At 39.8% G+C, this 13,473-nt stretch overlaps 10 non-coding genes across 10 annotated transcripts; all 10 read right to left on the bottom strand.

The window, feature by feature from the left end:
• Window positions 1–1,048: 1,048 nt before the first annotated feature.
• On the bottom strand, window positions 1,049–1,167 carry LOC140030513 (5S ribosomal RNA). Its single transcript, XR_011834428.1, has one exon. It is a non-coding gene; the product is annotated as a 5S ribosomal RNA (ribosomal RNA).
• A 1,133-nt stretch (window positions 1,168–2,300) lies between these two features.
• Window positions 2,301–2,419, bottom strand: LOC140030512 (5S ribosomal RNA). Its single transcript, XR_011834427.1, has one exon. It is a non-coding gene; the product is annotated as a 5S ribosomal RNA (ribosomal RNA).
• A 1,135-nt stretch (window positions 2,420–3,554) lies between these two features.
• Window positions 3,555–3,673, bottom strand: LOC140030511 (5S ribosomal RNA). Its single transcript, XR_011834426.1, has one exon. It is a non-coding gene; the product is annotated as a 5S ribosomal RNA (ribosomal RNA).
• A 1,135-nt stretch (window positions 3,674–4,808) lies between these two features.
• Window positions 4,809–4,927, bottom strand: LOC140030510 (5S ribosomal RNA). Its single transcript, XR_011834425.1, has one exon. It is a non-coding gene; the product is annotated as a 5S ribosomal RNA (ribosomal RNA).
• A 1,133-nt stretch (window positions 4,928–6,060) lies between these two features.
• LOC140030509 (5S ribosomal RNA) lies at window positions 6,061–6,179 on the bottom strand. Its single transcript, XR_011834424.1, has one exon. It is a non-coding gene; the product is annotated as a 5S ribosomal RNA (ribosomal RNA).
• Window positions 6,180–7,313: 1,134 nt separating this feature from the next.
• Window positions 7,314–7,432, bottom strand: LOC140030508 (5S ribosomal RNA). The gene has a single exon (XR_011834423.1). It is a non-coding gene; the product is annotated as a 5S ribosomal RNA (ribosomal RNA).
• Window positions 7,433–8,566: 1,134 nt separating this feature from the next.
• LOC140030507 (5S ribosomal RNA) lies at window positions 8,567–8,685 on the bottom strand. Its single transcript, XR_011834422.1, has one exon. It is a non-coding gene; the product is annotated as a 5S ribosomal RNA (ribosomal RNA).
• Window positions 8,686–9,820: 1,135 nt separating this feature from the next.
• Window positions 9,821–9,939, bottom strand: LOC140030506 (5S ribosomal RNA). The gene has a single exon (XR_011834421.1). It is a non-coding gene; the product is annotated as a 5S ribosomal RNA (ribosomal RNA).
• A 1,134-nt stretch (window positions 9,940–11,073) lies between these two features.
• Window positions 11,074–11,192, bottom strand: LOC140030505 (5S ribosomal RNA). The gene has a single exon (XR_011834420.1). It is a non-coding gene; the product is annotated as a 5S ribosomal RNA (ribosomal RNA).
• A 1,135-nt stretch (window positions 11,193–12,327) lies between these two features.
• Window positions 12,328–12,446, bottom strand: LOC140030503 (5S ribosomal RNA). The gene has a single exon (XR_011834418.1). It is a non-coding gene; the product is annotated as a 5S ribosomal RNA (ribosomal RNA).
• Between the last annotated feature and the right edge of the window lie 1,027 nt (window positions 12,447–13,473).

Below are 13,473 nucleotides of genomic sequence, written 5' to 3'. Positions count from 1 at the left end.
AATTCAAGCATTTTCCTCTTATCCTTTTATTTATTTACTTTATTTTTCTTTTTGTTATTGATTTGCACCCTGTTTTTTTCCCTCATCCCGCAACTCTAAATTATCATGAAATCAATCCTTCACGCTTGCAGTCAGGGGTGGCAATTCGGGTCCAAATCAGGTTGGCGGGTCGGGTTCGGGTCAACAGACCCGCCAGAAAATCTGTTGACCCGAACCCCGACCCGCCAACCCGTGACGGGTCAGGTATGCTGACCCGAACCCGAAGATTTCAGGTTTACGGGGCGGCGGGTCGACCCGAAATGACCCGAAACTTAATTTTAATTTATTAATTTATCACTGTAATTTCTAATAAAATCAATTTCTCACAAAACTAATTACATAATCAAGTAATAAAAATTTAAATAAATGATTCCAAATCAAATCTAAAATAAATTAAACACCGTAAAAGTGTTTTATCCCAAGCAAAATATAAAATAAATTAAAACAATATAAAAGTGAAAAATAATATAATATATTATTTGTCCAAGTATAATAATTTCAACTTCACACAAATTAAATAAATTCGTTTAGGATTAAGTAATTAATGCCTTTGAAAAAAAGAATAACTTAGTTTAGTTAGATAAAATTATTTTTATGTTTATTAAATTATTTTTAACTCGTAAACGGGTCATATCGGGTCATATCAGGTCACCACGGGTTGACCCGAAATCGACCGGTTTTCTTTTCGGGTTCATCGGGTCCAACCGGATTCTGACCCGAATTCCCGAAACCTCAACCCAAACCCATTAATTTCGTGTTAGGCTCGTATCGTGTTTTCAGGTCGTGTCGAAAATTGCCACCCCTAGTTGCGGTGATACATTTCCGCCGACAAATTTGAGCGACGATCCGGGCTTTGATCGAGCCGTACCGTTCCTGATTTGTCTCGCGCCTTCAGACCCGCCTTCATGCTTCGACAAGAAGCAAAATATAAAGCAATCGTTCCGACGGAGCTAAATTACTACAGGATAAAGAACGAATAGGAAATTTGGATTTCGAAACAAAAAAGAGAGGGGTGCAACACGAGGACTTCCCAGGGGGTCACCCATCCTAGTACCACTCTCGCCCAAGCACGCTTAACTTCGGAGTTCTGATGGGATCCGGTGCATTAGTGCTGGTATGGTCGCACCCGCCATGTTCCTTTCGCTTTATTCTTTTAAACTACCCCGTCCTGCGAAGCAGTGTGGCTTTTCTAGACCGAAATTCATTTTAAGCGTCAATTCAAGCATTTTCCTCTTATCCTTTTATTTATTTACTTTATTTTTTTTTGTTATTGATTTGCACCCTGTTTTTTTCCCTCATCCCGCAACTCTAAATTATCATGAAATCAATCCTTCACGCTTGCAGTCAGGGGTGGCAATTCGGGTCCAAATCAGGTTGGCGGGTCGGGTTCGGGTCAACAGACCCGCCAGAAAATCTGTTGACCCGAACCCCGACCCGCCAACCCGTGACGGGTCAGGTATGCTGACCCGAACCCGAAGATTTCAGGTTTACGGGGCGGCGGGTCGACCCGAAATGACCCGAAACTTAATTTTAATTTATTAATTTATCACTGTAATTTCTAATAAAATCAATTTCTCACAAAACTAATTACATAATCAAGTAATAAAAATTTAAATAAATGATTCCAAATCAAATCTAAAATAAATTAAACACCGTAAAAGTGTTTTATCCCAAGCAAAATATAAAATAAAATAAAACAATATAAAAGTGAAAAATAATATAATATATTATTTGTCCAAGTATAATAATTTCAACTTCACACAAATTAAATAAATTCGTTTAGGATTAAGTAATTAATGCCTTTGAAAAAAAGAATAACTTAGTTTAGTTAGATAAAATTATTTTTATGTTTATTAAATTATTTTTAACTCGTAAACGGGTCATATCGGGTCATATCAGGTCACCACGGGTTGACCCGAAATCGACCGGTTTTCTTTTCGGGTTCATCGGGTCCAACCGGATTCTGACCCGAATTCCCGAAACCTCAACCCAAACCCATTAATTTCGTGTTAGGCTCGTGTCGTGTTTTCAGGTCGTGTCGAAAATTGCCACCCCTAGTTGCGGTGATACATTTGCGCCGACAAATTTGAGCGACGATCCGGGCTTTGATCGAGCCGTACCGTTCCTGATTTGTCTCGCGCCTTCAGACCCGCCTTCATGCTTCGACAAGAAGCAAAATATAAAGCAATCGTTCCGACGGAGCTAAATTACTACAGGATAAAGAACGAATAGGAAATTTGGATTTCGAAACAAAAAAGAGAGGGGTGCAACACGAGGACTTCCCAGGGGGTCACCCATCCTAGTACCACTCTCGCCCAAGCACGCTTAACTTCGGAGTTCTGATGGGATCCGGTGCATTAGTGCTGGTATGGTCGCACCCGCCATGTTCCTTTCGCTTTATTCTTTTAAACTACCCCGTCCTGCGAAGCAGTGTGGCTTTTCTAGACCGAAATTCATTTTAAGCGTCAATTCAAGCATTTTCCTCTTATCCTTTTATTTATTTACTTTATTTTTCTTTTTGTTATTGATTTGCACCCTGTTTTTTTCCCTCATCCCGCAACTCTAAATTATCATGAAATCAATCCTTCACGCTTGCAGTCAGGGGTGGCAATTCGGGTCCAAATCAGGTTGGCGGGTCGGGTTCGGGTCAACAGACCCGCCAGAAAATCTGTTGACCCGAACCCCGACCCGCCAACCCGTGACGGGTCAGGTATGCTGACCCGAACCCGAAGATTTCAGGTTTACGGGGCGGCGGGTCGACCCGAAATGACCCGAAACTTAATTTTAATTTATTAATTTATCACTGTAATTTCTAATAAAATCAATTTCTCACAAAACTAATTACATAATCAAGTAATAAAAATTTAAATAAATGATTCCAAATCAAATCTAAAATAAATTAAACACCGTAAAAGTGTTTTATCCCAAGCAAAATATAAAATAAATTAAAACAATATAAAAGTGAAAAATAATATAATATATTATTTGTCCAAGTATAATAATTTCAAGTTCACACAAATTAAATAAATTCGTTTAGGATTAAGTAATTAATGCCTTTGAAAAAAAGAATAACTTAGTTTAGTTAGATAAAATTATTTTTATGTTTATTAAATTATTTTTAACTCGTAAACGGGTCATATCGGGTCATATCAGGTCACCACGGGTTGACCCGAAATCGACCGGTTTTCTTTTCGGGTTCATCGGGTCCAACCCGATTCTGACCCGAATTCCCGAAACCTCAACCCAAACCCATTAATTTCGTGTTATGCTCGTGTCGTGTTTTCAGGTCGTGTCGAAAATTGCCACCCCTAGTTGCGGTGATACATTTGCGCCGACAAATTTGAGCGACGATCCGGGCTTTGGTCGAGCCGTACCGTTCCTGATTTGTCTCGCGCCTTCAGACCCGCCTTCATGCTTCGACAAGAAGCAAAATATAAAGCAATCGTTCCGACGGAGCTAAATTACTACAGGATAAAGAACGAATAGGAAATTTGGATTTCGAAACAAAAAAGAGAGGGGTGCAACACGAGGACTTCCCAGGGGGTCACCCATCCTAGTACCACTCTCGCCCAAGCACGCTTAACTTCGGAGTTCTGATGGGATCCGGTGCATTAGTGCTGGTATGGTCGCACCCGCCATGTTCCTTTCGCTTTATTCTTTTAAACTACCCCGTCCTGCGAAGCAGTGTGGCTTTTCTAGACCGAAATTCATTTTAAGCGTCAATTCAAGCATTTTCCTCTTATCCTTTTATTTATTTACTTTATTTTTCTTTTTGTTATTGATTTGCACCCTGTTTTTTTCCCTCATCCCGCAACTCTAAATTATCATGAAATCAATCCTTCACGCTTGCAGTCAGGGGTGGCAATTCGGGTCCAAATCAGGTTGGCGGGTCGGGTTCGGGTCAACAGACCCGCCAGAAAATCTGTTGACCCGAACCCCGACCCGCCAACCCGTGACGGGTCAGGTATGCTGACCCGAACCCGAAGATTTCAGGTTTACGGGGCGGCGGGTCGACCCGAAATGACCCGAAACTTAATTTTAATTTATTAATTTATCACTGTAATTTCTAATAAAATCAATTTCTCACAAAACTAATTACATAATCAAGTAATAAAAATTTAAATAAATGATTCCAAATCAAATCTAAAATAAATTAAACACCGTAAAAGTGTTTTATCCCAAGCAAAATATAAAATAAATTAAAACAATATAAAAGTGAAAAATAATATAATATATTATTTGTCCAAGTATAATAATTTCAACTTCACACAAATTAAATAAATTCGTTTAGGATTAAGTAATTAATGCCTTTGAAAAAAAGAATAACTTAGTTTAGTTAGATAAAATTATTTTTATGTTTATTAAATTATTTTTAACTCGTAAACGGGTCATATCGGGTCATATCAGGTCACCACGGGTTGACCCGAAATCGACCGGTTTTCTTTTCGGGTTCATCGGGTCCAACCGGATTCTGACCCGAATTCCCGAAACCTCAACCCAAACCCATTAATTTCGTGTTAGGCTCGTATCGTGTTTTCAGGTCGTGTCGAAAATTGCCACCCCTAGTTGCGGTGATACATTTCCGCCGACAAATTTGAGCGACGATCCGGGCTTTGATCGAGCCGTACCGTTCCTGATTTGTCTCGCGCCTTCAGACCCGCCTTCATGCTTCGACAAGAAGCAAAATATAAAGCAATCGTTCCGACGGAGCTAAATTACTACAGGATAAAGAACGAATAGGAAATTTGGATTTCGAAACAAAAAAGAGAGGGGTGCAACACGAGGACTTCCCAGGGGGTCACCCATCCTAGTACCACTCTCGCCCAAGCACGCTTAACTTCGGAGTTCTGATGGGATCCGGTGCATTAGTGCTGGTATGGTCGCACCCGCCATGTTCCTTTCGCTTTATTCTTTTAAACTACCCCGTCCTGCGAAGCAGTGTGGCTTTTCTAGACCGAAATTCATTTTAAGCGTCAATTCAAGCATTTTCCTCTTATCCTTTTATTTATTTACTTTATTTTTTTTTGTTATTGATTTGCACCCTGTTTTTTTCCCTCATCCCGCAACTCTAAATTATCATGAAATCAATCCTTCACGCTTGCAGTCAGGGGTGGCAATTCGGGTCCAAATCAGGTTGGCGGGTCGGGTTCGGGTCAACAGACCCGCCAGAAAATCTGTTGACCCGAACCCCGACCCGCCAACCCGTGACGGGTCAGGTATGCTGACCCGAACCCGAAGATTTCAGGTTTACGGGGCGGCGGGTCGACCCGAAATGACCCGAAACTTAATTTTAATTTATTAATTTATCACTGTAATTTCTAATAAAATCAATTTCTCACAAAACTAATTACATAATCAAGTAATAAAAATTTAAATAAATGATTCCAAATCAAATCTAAAATAAATTAAACACCGTAAAAGTGTTTTATCCCAAGCAAAATATAAAATAAAATAAAACAATATAAAAGTGAAAAATAATATAATATATTATTTGTCCAAGTATAATAATTTCAACTTCACACAAATTAAATAAATTCGTTTAGGATTAAGTAATTAATGCCTTTGAAAAAAAGAATAACTTAGTTTAGTTAGATAAAATTATTTTTATGTTTATTAAATTATTTTTAACTCGTAAACGGGTCATATCGGGTCATATCAGGTCACCACGGGTTGACCCGAAATCGACCGGTTTTCTTTTCGGGTTCATCGGGTCCAACCGGATTCTGACCCGAATTCCCGAAACCTCAACCCAAACCCATTAATTTCGTGTTAGGCTCGTGTCGTGTTTTCAGGTCGTGTCGAAAATTGCCACCCCTAGTTGCGGTGATACATTTGCGCCGACAAATTTGAGCGACGATCCGGGCTTTGGTCGAGCCGTACCGTTCCTGATTTGTCTCGCGCCTTCAGACCCGCCTTCATGCTTCGACAAGAAGCAAAATATAAAGCAATCGTTCCGACGGAGCTAAATTACTACAGGATAAAGAACGAATAGGAAATTTGGATTTCGAAACAAAAAAGAGAGGGGTGCAACACGAGGACTTCCCAGGGGGTCACCCATCCTAGTACCACTCTCGCCCAAGCACGCTTAACTTCGGAGTTCTGATGGGATCCGGTGCATTAGTGCTGGTATGGTCGCACCCGCCATGTTCCTTTCGCTTTATTCTTTTAAACTACCCCGTCCTGCGAAGCAGTGTGGCTTTTCTAGACCGAAATTCATTTTAAGCGTCAATTCAAGCATTTTCCTCTTATCCTTTTATTTATTTACTTTATTTTTTTTTTGTTATTGATTTGCACCCTGTTTTTTTCCCTCATCCCGCAACTCTAAATTATCATGAAATCAATCCTTCACGCTTGCAGTCAGGGGTGGCAATTCGGGTCCAAATCAGGTTGGCGGGTCGGGTTCGGGTCAACAGACCCGCCAGAAAATCTGTTGACCCGAACCCCGACCCGCCAACCCGTGACGGGTCAGGTATGCTGACCCGAACCCGAAGATTTCAGGTTTACGGGGCGGCGGGTCGACCCGAAATGACCCGAAACTTAATTTTAATTTATTAATTTATCACTGTAATTTCTAATAAAATCAATTTCTCACAAAACTAATTACATAATCAAGTAATAAAAATTTAAATAAATGATTCCAAATCAAATCTAAAATAAATTAAACACCGTAAAAGTGTTTTATCCCAAGCAAAATATAAAATAAAATAAAACAATATAAAAGTGAAAAATAATATAATATATTATTTGTCCAAGTATAATAATTTCAAGTTCACACAAATTAAATAAATTCGTTTAGGATTAAGTAATTAATGCCTTTGAAAAAAAGAATAACTTAGTTTAGTTAGATAAAATTATTTTTATGTTTATTAAATTATTTTTAACTCGTAAACGGGTCATATCGGGTCATATCAGGTCACCACGGGTTGACCCGAAATCGACCGGTTTTCTTTTCGGGTTCATCGGGTCCAACCGGATTCTGACCCGAATTCCCGAAACCTCAACCCAAACCCATTAATTTCGTGTTAGGCTCGTATCGTGTTTTCAGGTCGTGTCGAAAATTGCCACCCCTAGTTGCGGTGATACATTTCCGCCGACAAATTTGAGCGACGATCCGGGCTTTGATCGAGCCGTACCGTTCCTGATTTGTCTCGCGCCTTCAGACCCGCCTTCATGCTTCGACAAGAAGCAAAATATAAAGCAATCGTTCCGACGGAGCTAAATTACTACAGGATAAAGAACGAATAGGAAATTTGGATTTCGAAACAAAAAAGAGAGGGGTGCAACACGAGGACTTCCCAGGGGGTCACCCATCCTAGTACCACTCTCGCCCAAGCACGCTTAACTTCGGAGTTCTGATGGGATCCGGTGCATTAGTGCTGGTATGGTCGCACCCGCCATGTTCCTTTCGCTTTATTCTTTTAAACTACCCCGTCCTGCGAAGCAGTGTGGCTTTTCTAGACCGAAATTCATTTTAAGCGTCAATTCAAGCATTTTCCTCTTATCCTTTTATTTATTTACTTTATTTTTTTTTTGTTATTGATTTGCACCCTGTTTTTTTCCCTCATCCCGCAACTCTAAATTATCATGAAATCAATCCTTCACGCTTGCAGTCAGGGGTGGCAATTCGGGTCCAAATCAGGTTGGCGGGTCGGGTTCGGGTCAACAGACCCGCCAGAAAATCTGTTGACCCGAACCCCGACCCGCCAACCCGTGACGGGTCAGGTATGCTGACCCGAACCCGAAGATTTCAGGTTTACGGGGCGGCGGGTCGACCCGAAATGACCCGAAACTTAATTTTAATTTATTAATTTATCACTGTAATTTCTAATAAAATCAATTTCTCACAAAACTAATTACATAATCAAGTAATAAAAATTTAAATAAATGATTCCAAATCAAATCTAAAATAAATTAAACACCGTAAAAGTGTTTTATCCCAAGCAAAATATAAAATAAAATAAAACAATATAAAAGTGAAAAATAATATAATATATTATTTGTCCAAGTATAATAATTTCAACTTCACACAAATTAAATAAATTCGTTTAGGATTAAGTAATTAATGCCTTTGAAAAAAAGAATAACTTAGTTTAGTTAGATAAAATTATTTTTATGTTTATTAAATTATTTTTAACTCGTAAACGGGTCATATCGGGTCATATCAGGTCACCACGGGTTGACCCGAAATCGACCGGTTTTCTTTTCGGGTTCATCGGGTCCAACCGGATTCTGACCCGAATTCCCGAAACCTCAACCCAAACCCATTAATTTCGTGTTAGGCTCGTGTCGTGTTTTCAGGTCGTGTCGAAAATTGCCACCCCTAGTTGCGGTGATACATTTGCGCCGACAAATTTGAGCGACGATCCGGGCTTTGATCGAGCCGTACCGTTCCTGATTTGTCTCGCGCCTTCAGACCCGCCTTCATGCTTCGACAAGAAGCAAAATATAAAGCAATCGTTCCGACGGAGCTAAATTACTACAGGATAAAGAACGAATAGGAAATTTGGATTTCGAAACAAAAAAGAGAGGGGTGCAACACGAGGACTTCCCAGGGGGTCACCCATCCTAGTACCACTCTCGCCCAAGCACGCTTAACTTCGGAGTTCTGATGGGATCCGGTGCATTAGTGCTGGTATGGTCGCACCCGCCATGTTCCTTTCGCTTTATTCTTTTAAACTACCCCGTCCTGCGAAGCAGTGTGGCTTTTCTAGACCGAAATTCATTTTAAGCGTCAATTCAAGCATTTTCCTCTTATCCTTTTATTTATTTACTTTATTTTTCTTTTTGTTATTGATTTGCACCCTGTTTTTTTCCCTCATCCCGCAACTCTAAATTATCATGAAATCAATCCTTCACGCTTGCAGTCAGGGGTGGCAATTCGGGTCCAAATCAGGTTGGCGGGTCGGGTTCGGGTCAACAGACCCGCCAGAAAATCTGTTGACCCGAACCCCGACCCGCCAACCCGTGACGGGTCAGGTATGCTGACCCGAACCCGAAGATTTCAGGTTTACGGGGCGGCGGGTCGACCCGAAATGACCCGAAACTTAATTTTAATTTATTAATTTATCACTGTAATTTCTAATAAAATCAATTTCTCACAAAACTAATTACATAATCAAGTAATAAAAATTTAAATAAATGATTCCAAATCAAATCTAAAATAAATTAAACACCGTAAAAGTGTTTTATCCCAAGCAAAATATAAAATAAAATAAAACAATATAAAAGTGAAAAATAATATAATATATTATTTGTCCAAGTATAATAATTTCAAGTTCACACAAATTAAATAAATTCGTTTAGGATTAAGTAATTAATGCCTTTGAAAAAAAGAATAACTTAGTTTAGTTAGATAAAATTATTTTTATGTTTATTAAATTATTTTTAACTCGTAAACGGGTCATATCGGGTCATATCAGGTCACCACGGGTTGACCCGAAATCGACCGGTTTTCTTTTCGGGTTCATCGGGTCCAACCGGATTCTGACCCGAATTCCCGAAACCTCAACCCAAACCCATTAATTTCGTGTTAGGCTCGTATCGTGTTTTCAGGTCGTGTCGAAAATTGCCACCCCTAGTTGCGGTGATACATTTCCGCCGACAAATTTGAGCGACGATCCGGGCTTTGATCGAGCCGTACCGTTCCTGATTTGTCTCGCGCCTTCAGACCCGCCTTCATGCTTCGACAAGAAGCAAAATATAAAGCAATCGTTCCGACGGAGCTAAATTACTACAGGATAAAGAACGAATAGGAAATTTGGATTTCGAAACAAAAAAGAGAGGGGTGCAACACGAGGACTTCCCAGGGGGTCACCCATCCTAGTACCACTCTCGCCCAAGCACGCTTAACTTCGGAGTTCTGATGGGATCCGGTGCATTAGTGCTGGTATGGTCGCACCCGCCATGTTCCTTTCGCTTTATTCTTTTAAACTACCCCGTCCTGCGAAGCAGTGTGGCTTTTCTAGACCGAAATTCATTTTAAGCGTCAATTCAAGCATTTTCCTCTTATCCTTTTATTTATTTACTTTATTTTTTTTTTGTTATTGATTTGCACCCTGTTTTTTTCCCTCATCCCGCAACTCTAAATTATCATGAAATCAATCCTTCACGCTTGCAGTCAGGGGTGGCAATTCGGGTCCAAATCAGGTTGGCGGGTCGGGTTCGGGTCAACAGACCCGCCAGAAAATCTGTTGACCCGAACCCCGACCCGCCAACCCGTGACGGGTCAGGTATGCTGACCCGAACCCGAAGATTTCAGGTTTACGGGGCGGCGGGTCGACCCGAAATGACCCGAAACTTAATTTTAATTTATTAATTTATCACTGTAATTTCTAATAAAATCAATTTCTCACAAAACTAATTACATAATCAAGTAATAAAAATTTAAATAAATGATTCCAAATCAAATCTAAAATAAATTAAACACCGTAAAAGTGTTTTATCCCAAGCAAAATATAAAATAAAATAAAACAATATAAAAGTGAAAAATAATATAATATATTATTTGTCCAAGTATAATAATTTCAAGTTCACACAAATTAAATAAATTCGTTTAGGATTAAGTAATTAATGCCTTTGAAAAAAAGAATAACTTAGTTTAGTTAGATAAAATTATTTTTATGTTTATTAAATTATTTTTAACTCGTAAACGGGTCATATCGGGTCATATCAGGTCACCACGGGTTGACCCGAAATCGACCGGTTTTCTTTTCGGGTTCATCGGGTCCAACCCGATTCTGACCCGAATTCCCGAAACCTCAACCCAAACCCATTAATTTCGTGTTATGCTCGTGTCGTGTTTTCAGGTCGTGTCGAAAATTGCCACCCCTAGTTGCGGTGATACATTTGCGCCGACAAATTTGAGCGACGATCCGGGCTTTGGTCGAGCCGTACCGTTCCTGATTTGTCTCGCGCCTTCAGACCCGCCTTCATGCTTCGACAAGAAGCAAAATATAAAGCAATCGTTCCGACGGAGCTAAATTACTACAGGATAAAGAACGAATAGGAAATTTGGATTTCGAAACAAAAAAGAGAGGGGTGCAACACGAGGACTTCCCAGGGGGTCACCCATCCTAGTACCACTCTCGCCCAAGCACGCTTAACTTCGGAGTTCTGATGGGATCCGGTGCATTAGTGCTGGTATGGTCGCACCCGCCATGTTCCTTTCGCTTTATTCTTTTAAACTACCCCGTCCTGCGAAGCAGTGTGGCTTTTCTAGACCGAAATTCATTTTAAGCGTCAATTCAAGCATTTTCCTCTTATCCTTTTATTTATTTACTTTATTTTTCTTTTTGTTATTGATTTGCACCCTGTTTTTTTCCCTCATCCCGCAACTCTAAATTATCATGAAATCAATCCTTCACGCTTGCAGTCAGGGGTGGCAATTCGGGTCCAAATCAGGTTGGCGGGTCGGGTTCGGGTCAACAGACCCGCCAGAAAATCTGTTGACCCGAACCCCGACCCGCCAACCCGTGACGGGTCAGGTATGCTGACCCGAACCCGAAGATTTCAGGTTTACGGGGCGGCGGGTCGACCCGAAATGACCCGAAACTTAATTTTAATTTATTAATTTATCACTGTAATTTCTAATAAAATCAATTTCTCACAAAACTAATTACATAATCAAGTAATAAAAATTTAAATAAATGATTCCAAATCAAATCTAAAATAAATTAAACACCGTAAAAGTGTTTTATCCCAAGCAAAATATAAAATAAATTAAAACAATATAAAAGTGAAAAATAATATAATATATTATTTGTCCAAGTATAATAATTTCAACTTCACACAAATTAAATAAATTCGTTTAGGATTAAGTAATTAATGCCTTTGAAAAAAAGAATAACTTAGTTTAGTTAGATAAAATTATTTTTATGTTTATTAAATTATTTTTAACTCGTAAACGGGTCATATCGGGTCATATCAGGTCACCACGGGTTGACCCGAAATCGACCGGTTTTCTTTTCGGGTTCATCGGGTCCAACCGGATTCTGACCCGAATTCCCGAAACCTCAACCCAAACCCATTAATTTCGTGTTAGGCTCGTATCGTGTTTTCAGGTCGTGTCGAAAATTGCCACCCCTAGTTGCGGTGATACATTTCCGCCGACAAATTTGAGCGACGATCCGGGCTTTGATCGAGCCGTACCGTTCCTGATTTGTCTCGCGCCTTCAGACCCGCCTTCATGCTTCGACAAGAAGCAAAATATAAAGCAATCGTTCCGACGGAGCTAAATTACTACAGGATAAAGAACGAATAGGAAATTTGGATTTCGAAACAAAAAAGAGAGGGGTGCAACACGAGGACTTCCCAGGGGGTCACCCATCCTAGTACCACTCTCGCCCAAGCACGCTTAACTTCGGAGTTCTGATGGGATCCGGTGCATTAGTGCTGGTATGGTCGCACCCGCCATGTTCCTTTCGCTTTATTCTTTTAAACTACCCCGTCCTGCGAAGCAGTGTGGCTTTTCTAGACCGAAATTCATTTTAAGCGTCAATTCAAGCATTTTCCTCTTATCCTTTTATTTATTTACTTTATTTTTTTTTGTTATTGATTTGCACCCTGTTTTTTTCCCTCATCCCGCAACTCTAAATTATCATGAAATCAATCCTTCACGCTTGCAGTCAGGGGTGGCAATTCGGGTCCAAATCAGGTTGGCGGGTCGGGTTCGGGTCAACAGACCCGCCAGAAAATCTGTTGACCCGAACCCCGACCCGCCAACCCGTGACGGGTCAGGTATGCTGACCCGAACCCGAAGATTTCAGGTTTACGGGGCGGCGGGTCGACCCGAAATGACCCGAAACTTAATTTTAATTTATTAATTTATCACTGTAATTTCTAATAAAATCAATTTCTCACAAAACTAATTACATAATCAAGTAATAAAAATTTAAATAAATGATTCCAAATCAAATCTAAAATAAATTAAACACCGTAAAAGTGTTTTATCCCAAGCAAAATATAAAATAAAATAAAACAATATAAAAGTGAAAAATAATATAATATATTATTTGTCCAAGTATAATAATTTCAACTTCACACAAATTAAATAAATTCGTTTAGGATTAAGTAATTAATGCCTTTGAAAAAAAGAATAACTTAGTTTAGTTAGATAAAATTATTTTTATGTTTATTAAATTATTTTTAACTCGTAAACGGGTCATATCGGGTCATATCAGGTCACCACGGGTTGACCCGAAATCGACCGGTTTTCTTTTCGGGTTCATCGGGTCCAACCGGATTCTGACCCGAATTCCCGAAACCTCAACCCAAACCCATTAATTTCGTGTTAGGCTCGTGTCGTGTTTTCAGGTCGTGTCGAAAATTGCCACCCCTAGTTGCGGTGATACATTTGCGCCGACAAATTTGAGCGACGATCCGGGCTTTGATCGAGCCGTACCGTTCCTGATTTGTCTCGCGCCTTCAGACCCGCCT

This window comes from Coffea arabica, chromosome 11e (genome assembly GCF_036785885.1).
Source record: "Coffea arabica cultivar ET-39 chromosome 11e, Coffea Arabica ET-39 HiFi, whole genome shotgun sequence".
NCBI classification, from domain to species: Eukaryota; Viridiplantae; Streptophyta; class Magnoliopsida; order Gentianales; family Rubiaceae; genus Coffea; species Coffea arabica.
The sequence above is the reverse complement of the archived record's forward strand: the minus strand, read 5'-3'. Positions and strand labels throughout refer to the sequence as shown.